The sequence below is a fragment of the Xiphophorus hellerii genome, chromosome 10 (assembly GCF_003331165.1).
Source record: "Xiphophorus hellerii strain 12219 chromosome 10, Xiphophorus_hellerii-4.1, whole genome shotgun sequence".
Taxonomy (NCBI): Eukaryota; Metazoa; Chordata; class Actinopteri; order Cyprinodontiformes; family Poeciliidae; genus Xiphophorus; species Xiphophorus hellerii.
In genome coordinates, this window is record NC_045681.1 from 3,843,902 (window position 1) to 3,859,057 (window position 15,156).

A 15,156-nucleotide genomic window follows, 5' to 3' on the forward strand; every position below is an offset into this window, starting at 1 on the left:
TTTTAAGAAAAAGATTTAAAATAATAAATCAGAAAATTTTAACTTAATCTTATATTTTGCTATTTTAATATACATATTTTTTTCTTTAAAAATATATTTAAAACTATTAATATCTAAAACTGAACATGTAGAAATTGTTATACTTCCATATCAAGGTTTAGATATCCTTTAAAGGGATTATTTTTATTTGAAAGATGTAAAAAAATAATTCCATGTTATATACATTAATATATGTATTGCAAAAATATATATATGTATATTTTATATAAAATAAAAATCCAGGAGAAAAGGATTATTGAGAGGGGAAAAATAATCACTTTATTGCCAAAAAAACTGCAAAATAAAATTATCCACCCAAATACTCCAGCATTAAAGAAGACATTAATGATGAAATAAATTAAATTAAAGGTGCTTGCCTGGAGAAAGAACTGCTCCTGGTTCTGTTTCATATTTGGTTCTTTTTTGACCCAAAGTTGCCGGTTCGAGTCCGTGCTGAGGCTCTGGGTATCTGTGTAAAGCTGGAGCCGATTCTGGACCGGAGCCCAGGTGCAGCCGGTTCTGTTTGTACGTTTTATCTTGTGACGCAGGTGAAGCCAGGTTCTGGTGCTTCTCGTTTGGCCCCAGGTAGTGAAAGCCAGCGGTGGGACTGGAAGCTGCAGCCTGTTGCTGAGTCGGCAGGACTCCGCCTTTCAGGCCGTTTCCAACCCGATGAAGCTGCTCCTCTTGCAGCTTGACCTTTTCCAGTCACCGACCCGAAACCTGGAAACCAGAAATAAGCAATAGAGCCACTTTACTGATGATATTTGATGTGAATAAGAGGTGAGATGTTGGCCTTCCCACCGTCAAATCTAATTAAATTGGTGTCAAACGTTTGTTGTGTTTGTGCAGCAATAATTTTAAAAGATTACGAAATGTTTCAAGAGGTGATGAAAGGTCAATCAGCCGCCACACGCTCTTCAAATCAAACTAAATTTATGTCAATCAACTCTATGTTGTGCTGCTTTTGTTTTGAATATATTAATAAAAGTTTAAAGGTCAACAAGGCCCCCTCCCGCATTACCCAAATCAAAACAGATCGGCATCAAATGTTTCAAGAGGTGATGAAAGGTCAATCAGCCGCCACACGCTCTTCAAATGAAACTAAATTTATGTCAATCAACTCTATGTTTGTGCTGGCTTTTGTTTTGAATATATTAATAAAAGTTTAAAGGTCAACAAGGCCCCTCCCGGCATTACCCAAATCAAAACAGATCGGCATCAAATGTTTGCTGTGTGTGTGCAGCAACAATTTTCATTTGTGCTGCTTTTGTTCTGGAAAACATTTAAGCATTTATTAATATCTTTAAAACAATAGTGGCACAAACAAAACATTTTGCTCCATAAACGATTGACACCAATTTTGTTCTATACAAGACAGTGGTGGGAATGCAGTAGAATAATTTTAGCTGTCTAATGACTCCATTTTTTTTTGCTTGTCATGGATTATGTACAAAATTTAAACCAGAAAACAACAATTTCAGTCAGAAAAATATTTTTACAGATGGCTGTAGTTTCTGCATACTTATCTCAGTGGGATTTACCTGAATTACCTCATTTGCTATTGGATAAAGAAGACGTACCCTCAGGTTGGTGTTGGTAACCCCCCAGCGCAGCACACGTCCCACTCCACGGCCTCATGGAAGAAATTAACACGCAGTAAGGTTAAAAAAATTATTATTATTGTCAAAAATTATTTTACAAAAACAAAAAAAAGAGGTAAACTGTGAGGATCCTAAGGGGGCATTGCTTCCCTTTTAGAATGAGATGGTTTTAGGACTCTGTCACTTTAAATCCAGTAGCAGTAAAACCTGGTGACTAAATCTTCTAGAGTTCCGCTGGGGTTGCTAGGTGACGGCTGGGCTTGGCTGAGGTTGCTAGGCAACGGTGCAGTGCCTGTCCACTGTGACTTACTGTTTGGGGGGTTTTAGAAACAGCTCATTTTCCAGACAAACAAAAAACATTAATTTATTGCCAAAAAAAACTGGCAATAATTTTTTATTGCCAATAAAAAAAAAAATTGGCAATAAATTTTTATTTTTGCTATTAAAAAAATAGCAAAAATAATTGCAATTTATTTATTTTTTGTAATTATTTGCAAAAAAAAAAAAAAAAAGCTAATAATTTTTGCTGGGTGTTATTTTTTTAAGCACCTAGAATGTTTTTAGAACCAATTAAGACCCAAATTGAAGTGTAAAAATGTTCAAAAAATGTATTTTTGGTGGTAATTACCATTCATTTGAGGACCAAATCCTTTCAAAGCTCCATAACCTTGGGTTAAACACACACAGTTAGTAAATGTACGACACTGTAAAACATGAATGTTTTAGGTCTCAATTGGATTAAAACAAAAATCTGGTACCTTCACGGTTGGATCCAAACCCATTGGGAGTTGCTCCATTTGCATACCCTAAAGATCAAACGCATAAATAAAGCAACACTCAAAATAGTTTTAACTTTCATTAAATGTTTGAAACTTGAGTTACCTATTTGGGGTCCTAAAGCAGCTCCTCTGATACTTCCATATCCTTCAATTATCAAATGAAATCAAATTACAGTATGATTGATTTAAAAAAACAACTTTGCTCAATAGTTAATAGATATGTTATCAATTAATCTCTAAGCACTTTATGAATCATTAATAACTGTTTATTATACATTAATTAAGAGTGAGAAGGCCTATATATTATATTTAGAGTTGTTATATTTAGCATTTCAGGCTACTTTGTAAGCAAAATAGGCATTTGTAAATGTAATTATTTAGCACATAGTCTCCTTCTGATCCTTATTTAATGCATAATAAACAGATTGTGATTTATAAAGCGTTTATAAATGAATTATTAAATTAGAAACTATATAAATAGAAACTATTTATTAACCATCTATAAGGGGAGCCTTTTTGTAAAGTGGTAACAAACAATCTATTTGCACATAAATCTTATTTTGGTAAAATTTGGTAATATAATCTAAAACAGGAAAAGTCTATTATGTTCTAACATCAGGCCACTGAAGAATTAAATTTATAGTTTGTGAAAATATCTTAATTCAAGTTGATATTATTGTGATATATAAGGAATGTTGTTACTATTGGGTAACAAAATCCTTTAAAAAAGAAAAAATATAAATAATCATGAGTGAAACACATGAAAAACGAGTCAAATAAAAATTATGAAAGAAATTCTTAATTTACAGCTGTACTGCTTCTTTGTATAAATAAAACTGCATATATTTCACTGTGGCTGAATAATCACCTGCTTTCGCAGCCTTGGCAGGTCCAGTTCTTGACTTTCCAAACCCTAAATAGTTACAAACCAACAATAAGTGTTATTAAATTCACCGCGTATATCTAATAATACTAGTAAATAAAGTAACTCACCATTTGGTGATCTGACTCCAGCACGACCTTTTGCAAGATAACGATTAAAGTGTTGAAAATGTGTCACTGTTTGTAATTGTTTTGCTATAAATGATATTTACCATTGGATTGTGAACCTTGTCCATTGGATACACCAGCTGAAGCACTGTAACCTACAATATTAACATTTTAAACTGTGCTGTTTAGAAAAACATGTAAACAGTTGAAAAAAAATAGTTTTTGCTCAACAGAATCAACAACCTTTCATTGGTCCCTTTACGCCATTTCCATACAGAGATCCCAGACTCAAACCGGCTCCACCATAACCTCCATTGAAACCTTTAAACATGTTTTAGACACAAAAAGTACCTTAGTGAATGATTTATACTCCTTGTTTTTCACATATTGTTATGGATTTTATTGGGATTTCATTGGGATTCTAGGTGAAGGATCAATATGCACCTTTAGTTGGATGAGTTCTGTAACCATTACCACCATACACTGCAAAAAGAAACAAACATTTTAATAAGTGTGTTATTTTGGTTGACTCAGCACTTAGTAATTAACTATTCACCATTCCCTTGGTCTCTGGCAGGATGGGGGCCTCTGAATTGTCCCATTCCCACAGCTGGGCAGAGGAACAAACATATGTAAAGGTTTAGTCAAAGAGTTTTGAGTTCTTGGACAAAGAATTAGACAACATTACCTGGAATATAATGAGGGCGGCCAAATCCCTTCAGGTGGTTCCCTCCATGTCTCTGACCTGTGAAACAAGGGTCAAAGATGAAGGTAAACACATGGCAGACAAAATGAACGAGGGCTGCAACTGAGCTATAGATTAATCAATTATTCTGATGAATAATCAATTATTCTGATGATTAATCGGATAAACAAACTGGCACATTCTTCAGATTTTTCATGTAAGCCTTTTTTTAAACATTGGAAATACATCAAAACATGTGAAGAATTCCTTTCATAAATAAGAAAAAACATTTTACTTCCTAAAAGGCAAAAACTCAGCACTCCTTTAGTGTAGGCTTCATCATTTGTAGCAAAAGGTACAAATTGTCTAAAAAGATAATCCTAATATCAACATGTGAAAAGTGAAGTGTAGGGCTGATCTGGTGATTACTTTTAGATTAACCAATTAATGACTGGATAACAATAGGTGCTTTTTTTAATCTATTTTTTACAGAGTTTGGACCTGGTAAAGCTAAAACTGGCACAAAGGTGTTTTTTTTTTTTATCTTAAATGCACATTGAATGTTTTTTGTTTTTTTTTAGCTGTGGCTCAATTACTCCACTGAATGCGTTGTTCTTTCAGAAAATTACCTTTTTTGAGTCTGAATTTGAATCAGTTAATAGTTAATTGATTGTTACATTAATTAACGATTATTTCAAGAATCAATTAATCACGATTAATCATTTCAGCTCCATAAAAACATGTTTATGACCACATTTTATGTATTTTTCTTACCATTTGGCCTTCCTTCATTGCTACTCGACGCTCCACCTGTAAGTCTTTGACCTGAGGAATGATTGGTGTATTTAACATTTAACAGTATTTATATTTAACTTCCAAACTATTTTAAACTTTTGTAATACAAACACTCTCAATACTGTAAAGGTTATATTTATACTCAGTGCTAACTAAAATACCATTGCCTTTAGTGCCTTGCCCTCCATATCCACCGGCTTGAGCTCCGTAACCTGAAACAGTCGCATTCTTCAATGTAAGAGGACATTTGGTGCTTTTTATTATTACAAAAACATTTAAATACAATCAAATACATATTTTATACCATTGCCTTTATCTCCTTGCTCACCATACGCTGCAGCATGAGCATCATAACCTGTTAAAACAAATATTTCCAACTCTTTAAAAATGCCAACCAACCACATCCAAACTCTAACCAAGAAGAGAAAACTATATAATATAAATAAATATAAAAAAGAAAAGAAAAAAAATATCAGGTTTAAAAACGGTAAATTTATTCAGAATAATTAAACCAAAATGTAACCTCAATCATAAAAGGTAGATTTACCGTTTACCAACCCAACCTAAACATTGACATGGATGGTTTATGCTTTTGCTCATTAACCTGGAAGCTGAGCTAAGGGGTGGGACGTGCGTTTCAAGAAAACAACAATCCAAAATACATCAAATAAATTAGGAAAATGTTTCCATGGAGTTTCTCGGTCTCCTGACCTCCATGTCATTGAACGTTTCTGTTTGTATCATGATTTAAAAAGAACAAACGCAAGTAAATATGAGTGGAAGAAAGAAATGTGTTTTCTATTCTCAGAAAAAGAGGCAAAAAAAATTGTGCAAAAATTATGTCTACTCTTAATAAATCTTGGATTATGCATCAACACAAGTTGAAATACCGTTGCCTTTGGTTGCTTGTCCTAAATATCGACCAGCTGGAGCCTGGAAGCCTGCAACAGGAGTAACAACTAATTAAATAGAGGTTCCTTAATGCCTCTGTGTGTGAATTTAATAAGTTATACAACCTTTGATTTGTTGTAGAGTGGTTGGTCCAGATATAACTCCATACCCTGCAACAAAAAACACAATGATTTTAATGTCTGAATACAGTCAAAACAATAAAAAAGCTGAAATATGTATCCAATAACATTTCCTCTTATAGTAGAAACAAATGAAACAGAGAATAACACAAAATATTTGTTCCTTGGTAAGGAAATAAACTACCACAAGACAAACGGCTTTACTGTTTGGAATGACAAGTTTAATCTGCAGCATTTACAGAAGTAAAACTAATTCTGGTAAAGTTGTCCTAAAACAAGTCTTGAGTTATCTCAACTGACCCGATTAAAAAGAAAAAATCCCACAGAAATCTTAGGAAGTACTTTTCCAAAAGTATTTTTGCTTGAAATATTTGTCTCTGCTGATACTTGCAACCTCTTGCACTCAAAATTGTTAAAGCCCAAATATACTTTAACACTTTTCTAACTCATATTTAGTTATTTATAATTCAAGTGTTTGCCGTACCATTGCCTTTACTTCCAAATCCACTTCGTGAAGCAGCTGCAGCACCATTGCCTAAAACAGACAACTACTCATCACTCATGAATGTTATAAACACTAGAATTCACTTTTAAGACCCAACATTTAACCAACTGTCTTTCCAAAAATACCCTTACCTTTAGATGCTTGTCTGCCGTATCCACCAGCTTGAGCACCAAAACCTGAGATAGAAACAAAACATTTAAATCAATGTTTTTCTGTTAAAATGCGACTTTGTTAAAGCGAGTCGCACCACCTTTCATTTTTTGTAGATTTGCTGGTCCAGCTCCATATCCTGCAGAAACAATAAGAGAATATTGAAAACTAAACTAACTATTTTCACAAGAAAGAGACACAATCTGTATTTACCGTTAGCGGCTCCGGTTCTTCCTCCTGGAGTGAAAACAAATCCAAATAACACAAAAAAGCAGTGCTTCTCATTTGAATTATAAAAAATCAACATCATTTAATCTAGTTTAGTCATTTCCATGAAAGATTCAAGAGTTTCTTTAGCAAACCACAAAACTGCCGAAACACTGAATTTCTTTAAATCAAGGCTGAAAACCCACCTTTTAGTAAGTAAAACATTGATCAACAGATGTAATGTTTATTTCTTGTTTCATAACTTGTGATTGTATAATGTTTTTATGATGTAAAGAACTTTCAACTGCTGAAATGTGTATAAAAATACATTTGAATTTGATTCACTAAGGTCGTATTTTTCCATTTTAAGAGACAAAACAGCCTTATTTGTTAAAAGTAATGGATAAAGTTGTCATAACTAGTCAGTCCAAGTCTTGGATCGAACTTTCAAATTGGTGGATATCAATAATTAATTAGATTTTTGTTTTAAACATCTGAAATACTGCCAAACTACAGGTGTGGCCTTTCCCATGTTATCCAGTTTTCACTTCGCTCAGTAGCGGAATCTTAAACTGCTACCAGTTACGCAACAGGTTGTTGCTAGGTAACCGAAGAATGAGTGAGTTGCTAGGCAACCAAAGAGCGAGCGAGCGAGTCGATTTCTCCAAATTTGCTTACAAAATGAACAAAAATAAACTTACCATTTATTCCTACTCCTTTGTTCATCCCAGCTCCATAACCTTTTAATTGAAAAAAAAAAAAAATGTGGTGAGACAATTGATGCTAAAATTAGCAAGGGAAATAAATTACAATTATTATTTTTTGTCTATACTTTGATTTTTCAGGTTTAAACTTCAAATAAAATATGAGCATTTCAACCTGCAGTGTTATTTAGTTTTCACACTGACCCATTCCTTTGTCCCAATGACTGGCCAACGCCTTATTCAAAACAAAATGTCTTAAATAAGTGAAAAATATGAGTTTGAAGCTGAATCAAGTGGTTTTGCTTTACCTTTCGATGGGATCAGGAATGATGCAGCCCTGCCGCCATTCTGAAGTACATTTCCTGGAAGAGTTAGGAATCATAATTAACTGAAAAGAAGCTGTGATCTGTTCCAAAACAAATCAAAAGAAGAGATTATCTATTTTAACATCAAAGAATCTGAAGGGATCACCATTAGGTCGAGGTCCTTGTCCCATAGAAGGTCCATAAGAAGAACTATAACCTTCAACATCACAAAATAAATCTGTTAAAATCTGATATTTAATAAAATTTACAAGTTCAGCCTGATGTAGCGAAGATAGATGGATATAAATGTTTGAGAATGTACCTAAAAATTTATGATTTCTAGAGATGAACGAACATTTTAACCTCTTCTATTTTATTCACTTTTCAGTCATTTAGAATGTCGATGTGCATTGATGTGTTTTTACTGTCGACAAAAAAGCTACATTTTTCTCTCACATTTTATTTAATTTCATTTATTTGATTTGGGACATTGTGCATTAAGAACAGTTTTGAAAATCATCAATAAAAATTCCAGCCAAAGTTGATTTCCATTGTTTGTCCCCAAGCCAAATATTACAGGCCGAGTGACATAAAATTAATACATGTAGAAATAAAAATACAAATATTTTGGGTTGTCAAACAAATTTTGCCTTTTTAGTGTAAAGTTTCAATAAACTTTCATTATAATACAAAAAGTCCTTTCTCACCAATATTTCTGAATAATTCTTTTAAACATCTATTATTTTAACACTTTATTCTAGCAAACATTCATTATCTCTTTAAGTAATTTTACATATGCCTTAGAGAATATATAATTGGAGGAATTATGCACAACAATTTCTCCAATTTAAAATGTTTTGTACTAAAGTGTCCAAAACTGACAAAACAACCTGGAAATTTTATTCTGGAAAAGCACCAAATATTTGCGGGAACCCAAATATTAACTGCAATAATGCTGGTGAGGATCTTTCTCTGTAAAAATTACATGTTTTCTTATCTGCTTGTGCTTTTAAAATAACAGGATTTACAGTTAAAGGCCTAAATTTGCATATCCAGTTTGTGATTAAAAACCAAAGCTTGCAGTTTCCCTTTTAAGGAATTTGCTGATTAGTGAAAAATTAAGTTAAATTTACGTCTAGAGTCATTTCTTTGTCTAAGATTTTTAGGAATCCTTGAAAGTATTGGAGTGACTGTCTAAGTGCAGTAAAACCGTCCTCCTCTCACAAACAGATGCTACATTTAGACCGCTGCTGCCACTGAAAACTGGCTTTGATTGCACAAACTAAACCCGGAAGATTTACGGCCACTCCCCACTGTCACGACTAACGCAGGAACCGTACAGAGGTTGGTCATTTGCACATCGTCGTTCTGAGATTTCAATTTCACACGGCTGTTTGAAATTTGACAGACAAACTCGACCAGCTCACTGCAAAAACACAAAATTTTACCAAGTATTTTTGTCTAGTTTCTAGTGCAAATAACTTAGAACACTTGAATTAATGCAAAACTAAAAGTAACTTTTCAGCAAGAAATAAGAACTTGTTTTAAGTAAACAAGTCCTTAAGACTGATAAAAAAAATACTAGTTCCAATGGCAGATTATTTCACTAAGAAATTTTTCCCATGTTATAGGTGAAAGCATGTGATAAGTCAGAATTCCCCCCAAAAAGTCAGAATTTTACAAAAAAATTAGAGTTCTGAGGAAAAGTCAGAATTCTACGACAAAATTCTAAGAAAAAGTCAAAATTTTATCAAAAAATCTGAATTTTACAAAAAAAAGTCTGAATTCTGACTTAAAAGTCAGATTTTTTACTTTTTGTAAATCATATTTCATATTCTGATTTATTTTACTGGGATTTTACTTGACAAACCAACACAAAGTCCAACAGAACCATCGACCCCATCAGCTCCAACCTCTTAACTCGCTCTGAGGATTTCACCTTCCCGCTACAGCGGAGCAGACGTGTAAAAACATCTGCAGACATATTTCACCCTCAGACTATAATCCATTCAGCTGGAAATTTCCCAGTTACTTTGACAGGCTGGTGAAAATCTGACCCAGTTCCTCTGCTGAACATCTGAGCAAACAGCTTCAGGTTTCGTGGTTTTCATTTGTCACCTTGGCATTTATTTAAAAAAACTAACAGCATTGTTAGTAAACTCATAAAACCAGTGAATTTATATACAAAAATGTCACTGAATGCATAAAGTTGGACATTAAATGCTACTTTTACTACATCTTAAGCAATTTAGACAATAGTTTTGTTGTATAATTTGATGGTGAACTAACAGAAGAGTGAATCGAAGGGTTAAAAAACCATCCAAAAACATTAAATCTCCGTTTTAATTCACAAGAAAAACACAGAAATGTAACAAGGCATAGTTTTAAATCAATATGTTTAAAAACGTGTTAAAATTAGAAGGTAGCAAGAGGTTTGAAGAATTAAAAAGCAAAAAGACATTCTTAGAAAACTACCTGTAAAATATCACGAGACAAACAAATTGTCAGAATGACTGAAGAAACTGAAAAATATATGTGACTGAATTACAAGGTTTTTTTAGTCAAAACATTTGGAAATAATCTTCAGAAGACTTAATTTTTTAGGAAAGTGCAATTAAATTCAATGTAATTATTGTATATTTATATATATATAAATTAGAATTTTATTGCATTTCTCAAAAACTAAGTCATAGGCAAAACATGTGAATCTACAAATAAAAACAAGGAAAAGTAAATTTCAACAAAATAATACTAATTGATCTAAAATTTTCTTGAAAAAACCCAAAGATTTCTGAACTTCAAAAGTTGCAAATTTTCTACTTTGGAAACTGAAAAGTTCCAGTAGTCAAAAATGTTCATCTTTGAGCTCAGTTGTTTTTTCTAGAAAAATTCTGAAATTAATCTCAAAATTTATGAGTTTTTTTCCTCGCCATTTTTTTACTTTTGGACCTCAGAAATGTCCTTGTTTTTTATAGAAAATTTCTGAAATCAATCTGAAACTTTTTGAGTGTTTTAGTGGAACTTTACTCCCGTTTTTTCTACCTACAATGTGCCCTACTAAACCGTTGTAGATGAAGCCGATAACCTAAATTTCCCCATTGAGAAACAAATGTTATTTCTATTGTCTGGTTAGTTGATAAAAACAGATTTTCATAAGTGCAATCTTTAGAAACTCACCGCCTGTGTGTGCCGCCTGCACCAAACAAAGAACCAGAACTCCCTGAAGGACAAGCCGTCCCACCATGTTGGACCTGGAAAAGAAACCCGGGTTTAGACCCCAGCAGGAGATTAAAGGTGGAGGAAAAGTGGGAGAGGTTCCCGGGTCGGTAGCGGCTAGTATTCAGTCTGGGGAGTCCGTCCTCTCCAGATCCTCCCCTGCTTGTTGTGAGATGCATCCAAGGAGAACAGACATTGGGTAATTACTCTACTTCAAATCCGTCACCACTTCACTGAAGAACTGAGGACTGATTGTTTGCTGTATTAGTTTGAAAGAATTACATGTCAATAATAAAGTATTTGAGAACTTGTGTAAAACTTGCTGGTGAATGTTATGAATCATATTTGTTTTATTTTTACAGTAGCGTAATTGTGTTCTGTAAATTTTCATAATGTTTGCATTTTGTGTTGGGTAGTGTCAGAGTTGCTGCCCAACTCTCATAATCCCAGTTAACATTTAGGAAAAAATGAACTTGTAGGAGTATTTTTACTACGCTGTACTTTTCACTTTTACTTGAGTAATTTAGTTATGAAGTATTTGCTCGTCTTACTAGAGTAAAATTTCTGGATTCTCTCCCCACTGAATGAAAAAACTAATTCACCAGACACAGATCTGCAATTTTTGTTAAAGGTCAGCAAGTTTCAAATTATAAGAAACTGAAAAATTTTCTTTTGCCTGATTTTGTTATATTTTAACTTAAATGAATTATTGTAATTTTAGTTCTTAAAATACCAAAATTTCCACTTGACTTTAGATTTTGGTCCATCTGATTATGTCATTTTTAAATATTAAATTATTGATAATTTGATCAGTTACTCAGTATTGAGTAGACGTTTTACCAAATACATTTTTTACTACAGTAATTTCTTGGACGACTATTTTTTATTTTTGAGTGCAAAGACTTCCTACTTGAGTACAATGTTTAGGTACTCTACTCACCTCTGATGTTAGGGAACAACATTTCTTTTAAGATTTACAGAATTTCGGTTAGCTTTTATAACCGGGCCGAACATCGGAATTACACCAAACATTATGTAATGTTAGATACCAGCTAATATTAGCTTTGTAGCAAATATTAGCTGGTATGTTGCTAGCGGACAAAATACCAGCTATCAGTAATATTCTATTCATAAAATACAATAATATATTCATCTCACTTGTGAAAAGTTATCCGCCGAGCCCTCACGTCAATAGTCCGTCGATTTGAACAAAAAATATCCCGCAGTGCTGAGGCATCTTCAGCTGTTAGCTTAGCCAAGTGGGTAGGACGACCGCTCCAAGATGGCAGCCGTATTTCCTGCAGCCGATGGCTACTTCGATAGATCTTGTTTGCATTAGTTCTTACAAGCATCAAGTTTTACTTTCAGTGAGCAAACGCCACTTTTAATTTATTTGTAATCACAAGCGCTAAATGTGACGTTGATTTTAGACAAACTCTTACATGTACTATGTAAATACGCATTTTCACTAATTCTGTAGTTCTGTTGTAGCGAGAGGCGGCCATATTGAAACGGAAGTCGGCTGTACAAGTTTTAACTGGGACAGTCAGTGTTGCTCCCAGTGAGAATCAGATTCCAGAAGTTGATTTTTCTGTCTGGGAAGTAAGAAATTTCCCAGTTCTGAATACAACTGGAAGGCTGCATAAAACTACATCCACTGCTAATTAGTTCTAGACCAGTATCACCTGGATACCATCCTAGAGGGCTGCAATCAGGCTGCCATGCTACCCAGCAGCAGGCAAGGTTGCTGGGCTCTCTGGCCTCCAGTGTATCTCAGAACAAGGATCTTTTGCAAACTTATGGCATCCAAACATTTAGTCATCCAAACTTACGGCATAATTCTAACCTTATTTCTTCATTTATAAAGCTTATATGTTCCCAAAAAGTCATTAAGTTGTGTATTACTTCTGGTGTACTTTTATTTTTGTGCATGAAACTAGACCAAAAATTCTTGATAGGATTGTGTTTTTGCAGTGTTTAATGCAACATCAATAGCAACTGCATGACTGATACTTGATGGTGACAAAGACGATATTGAGGAAAGAATAAAACCAAACATTGTCTACAACACCCTGATGTTGACTACATATTAAATATTGCTTATGTTTTAAAAGTTTAATATTTGCCATTAAACTAATTAGTTTAAATGGATGTTACCATTTCTAATAAGGGGAGCTGTCAAAAATCCTGTCAGAATTACAAGACCTCACCTATGAGTACAAAAAGCATCTTTCACTGCAAATTGCTGAGGGACATTTAGCCAAATATTAAGCATATTTTAGCCTTTATGTATAATTTTGACCCATAAAGGCTAAATATGGGTCAGAGAAAACCCACAATATGCTACAATGCTTGCAGCTAATTGTCATTTGTCATATTGCCCTCAATAAAACCTTAATTGTAGCTTATGTAAACTTATCTCAACTGTGCTTTTCTAGTTTCCTGGAGCAGGTAGCTGTGCTATAAGGCTAATATTAGCTTACAAATTAAAATCTCATATGCTTGTGATACATTTATACACATTTGAGAAATATTTTCTATATTGGACTTGAAGTTGAGTTAAATACCATTGATATTGATATGTTTAGATCCAGTATTGGTAATTTAATAGATGCATGAAAACCAATTATGTAGCAAATATGTCGAGTTGAACATGCACCCTATCGGAACCCAATAAAGTCTAAATTTATGTATTTTTGTCACCAAATCATGGCAGTGATGTATGAAACCAGATGGAAAGAGCAATTTATTTCAGACTGTAGGTTTTCTGTGGTGCTAATACACAGACTGAGTTTTCCTTTGGTGCATTTAAAGCTAAAAGTGGGTAAAAAGAGAAAGATGTCTCACCTTTCACATACATTCCTCACCTGAAGTCCAAATCCTGTTCTTATGAGGTCAAGCAGGGGTCAATGTCTCACTTCCCTGTCCAACTGGACCTCTCACTTACTTGGCATCTAAACAGACCCGACCATCTGGTCAGTTTGTAAGAGAGCAGTTGGTTGAATGTAAGGCACTTTTGAGCTAATTAACTTGTATGGACATGGAGTGGTACAAATATTACATTTAATTTTGATTTGATAGTAAACATGGACATACTTCAGTCGCTGTAATACAAACTTTTAAACTTTAAGATGTGATTTCAAACTTTTTCAGTTGAACAAGGTTTCACTTTTCCCCCAATTTTGTGCTGCGTTTCATTCTCATCTCAAGTTGTATTAATCTGTCCTCAATATTCTACACACAAATACTCCATTAAGTAGTTTGAGATTTTTGCTTATTTATAAAATAGTACCTTCATCTCCACATTGGAGATGCACTTTGTGCCCAGACTCAATTTTACACATGAGAAGCAAGTTTTCTCATTTCTAGTGCAAATATCTTGGTACACTTTAAATAAAACTTAACTTTTCAGCAAGATATACTGTAGGAGCTTGTTTTAGGTGAATAATTTCTTAATGATCAATAAAAGTACTAGTTCCACTGGCAGATTTGAAAATTTTTCCACATTAGGTGAAAAAAGAGAAGAATCATCTAGTGGAACTGATCATTTATCAATATTAAGGAATCACTGACTTAAAACAAGCTTTTAAGTTTTATTTCAAGTGTACCAAGATATTTGCACTAGAAACCACCTAAAAATACTTAAAATTTTGTGAATATGCAGTGAAGTTTCTAGTTTCAGAAAAAAAAAACATGAATATTTTTTGCCTCTACGTCTCTGTTTTCATCCATTTAAGCAATCAATGTCCAGAAACTCTAAATTATCCTGAATTGGCACCAAGCTCAGCCGTCATATCAGTTTTACTGAATAGTTGAGATGGTGGTTAATATCTTCATTTCTATGCATTTGAGAGATGATAGAATCTCATCCCCATTGAAATGATTGGGCCTGTTGTAACTTATGGCCAATTATTCCATTTAAAACTAGTTTTCTTGCATTTTTAAAGATGGAGGCTTTCATCATTTTGGTGCTCATTGTAAAATTAAAAGTCACAGGATTACAGCCCCAAAAATATACGGTTGTAATGGAGTCAACGGAACCAAAATGGCACTAAAATAAAGACAAAAAAAGGTAAATCTTGACCCAGTCTCAGAGTCAACCCTTAAACTGACGGAACTAAAAAACAAAAACATTTTGGGCCAACAGGC

General features: G+C 33.6%; 3 long non-coding RNA genes across 3 annotated transcripts; all 3 read right to left on the reverse strand.

Moving 5' to 3' along the window:
- Positions 1-2,267: 2,267 nt before the first annotated feature.
- Positions 2,268-2,566, reverse strand: LOC116727047 (uncharacterized). Its single transcript, XR_004340745.1, has 3 exons — positions 2,523-2,566; positions 2,399-2,446; positions 2,268-2,307 (listed from the first exon to the last, which is right to left on the reverse strand). It is a non-coding gene; the product is annotated as an uncharacterized LOC116727047 (long non-coding RNA).
- A 720-nt stretch (positions 2,567-3,286) lies between these two features.
- Positions 3,287-5,079, reverse strand: LOC116726623 (uncharacterized). The gene is made up of 8 exons (XR_004340630.1): positions 4,869-5,079; positions 4,098-4,154; positions 3,966-4,019; positions 3,854-3,892; positions 3,653-3,730; positions 3,514-3,564; positions 3,413-3,439; positions 3,287-3,332 (listed from the first exon to the last, which is right to left on the reverse strand). It is a non-coding gene; the product is annotated as an uncharacterized LOC116726623 (long non-coding RNA).
- A 1,324-nt stretch (positions 5,080-6,403) lies between these two features.
- LOC116726624 (uncharacterized) lies at positions 6,404-6,753 on the reverse strand. The gene is made up of 3 exons (XR_004340631.1): positions 6,676-6,753; positions 6,557-6,601; positions 6,404-6,455 (listed from the first exon to the last, which is right to left on the reverse strand). It is a non-coding gene; the product is annotated as an uncharacterized LOC116726624 (long non-coding RNA).
- Positions 6,754-15,156: the final 8,403 nt, after the last annotated feature.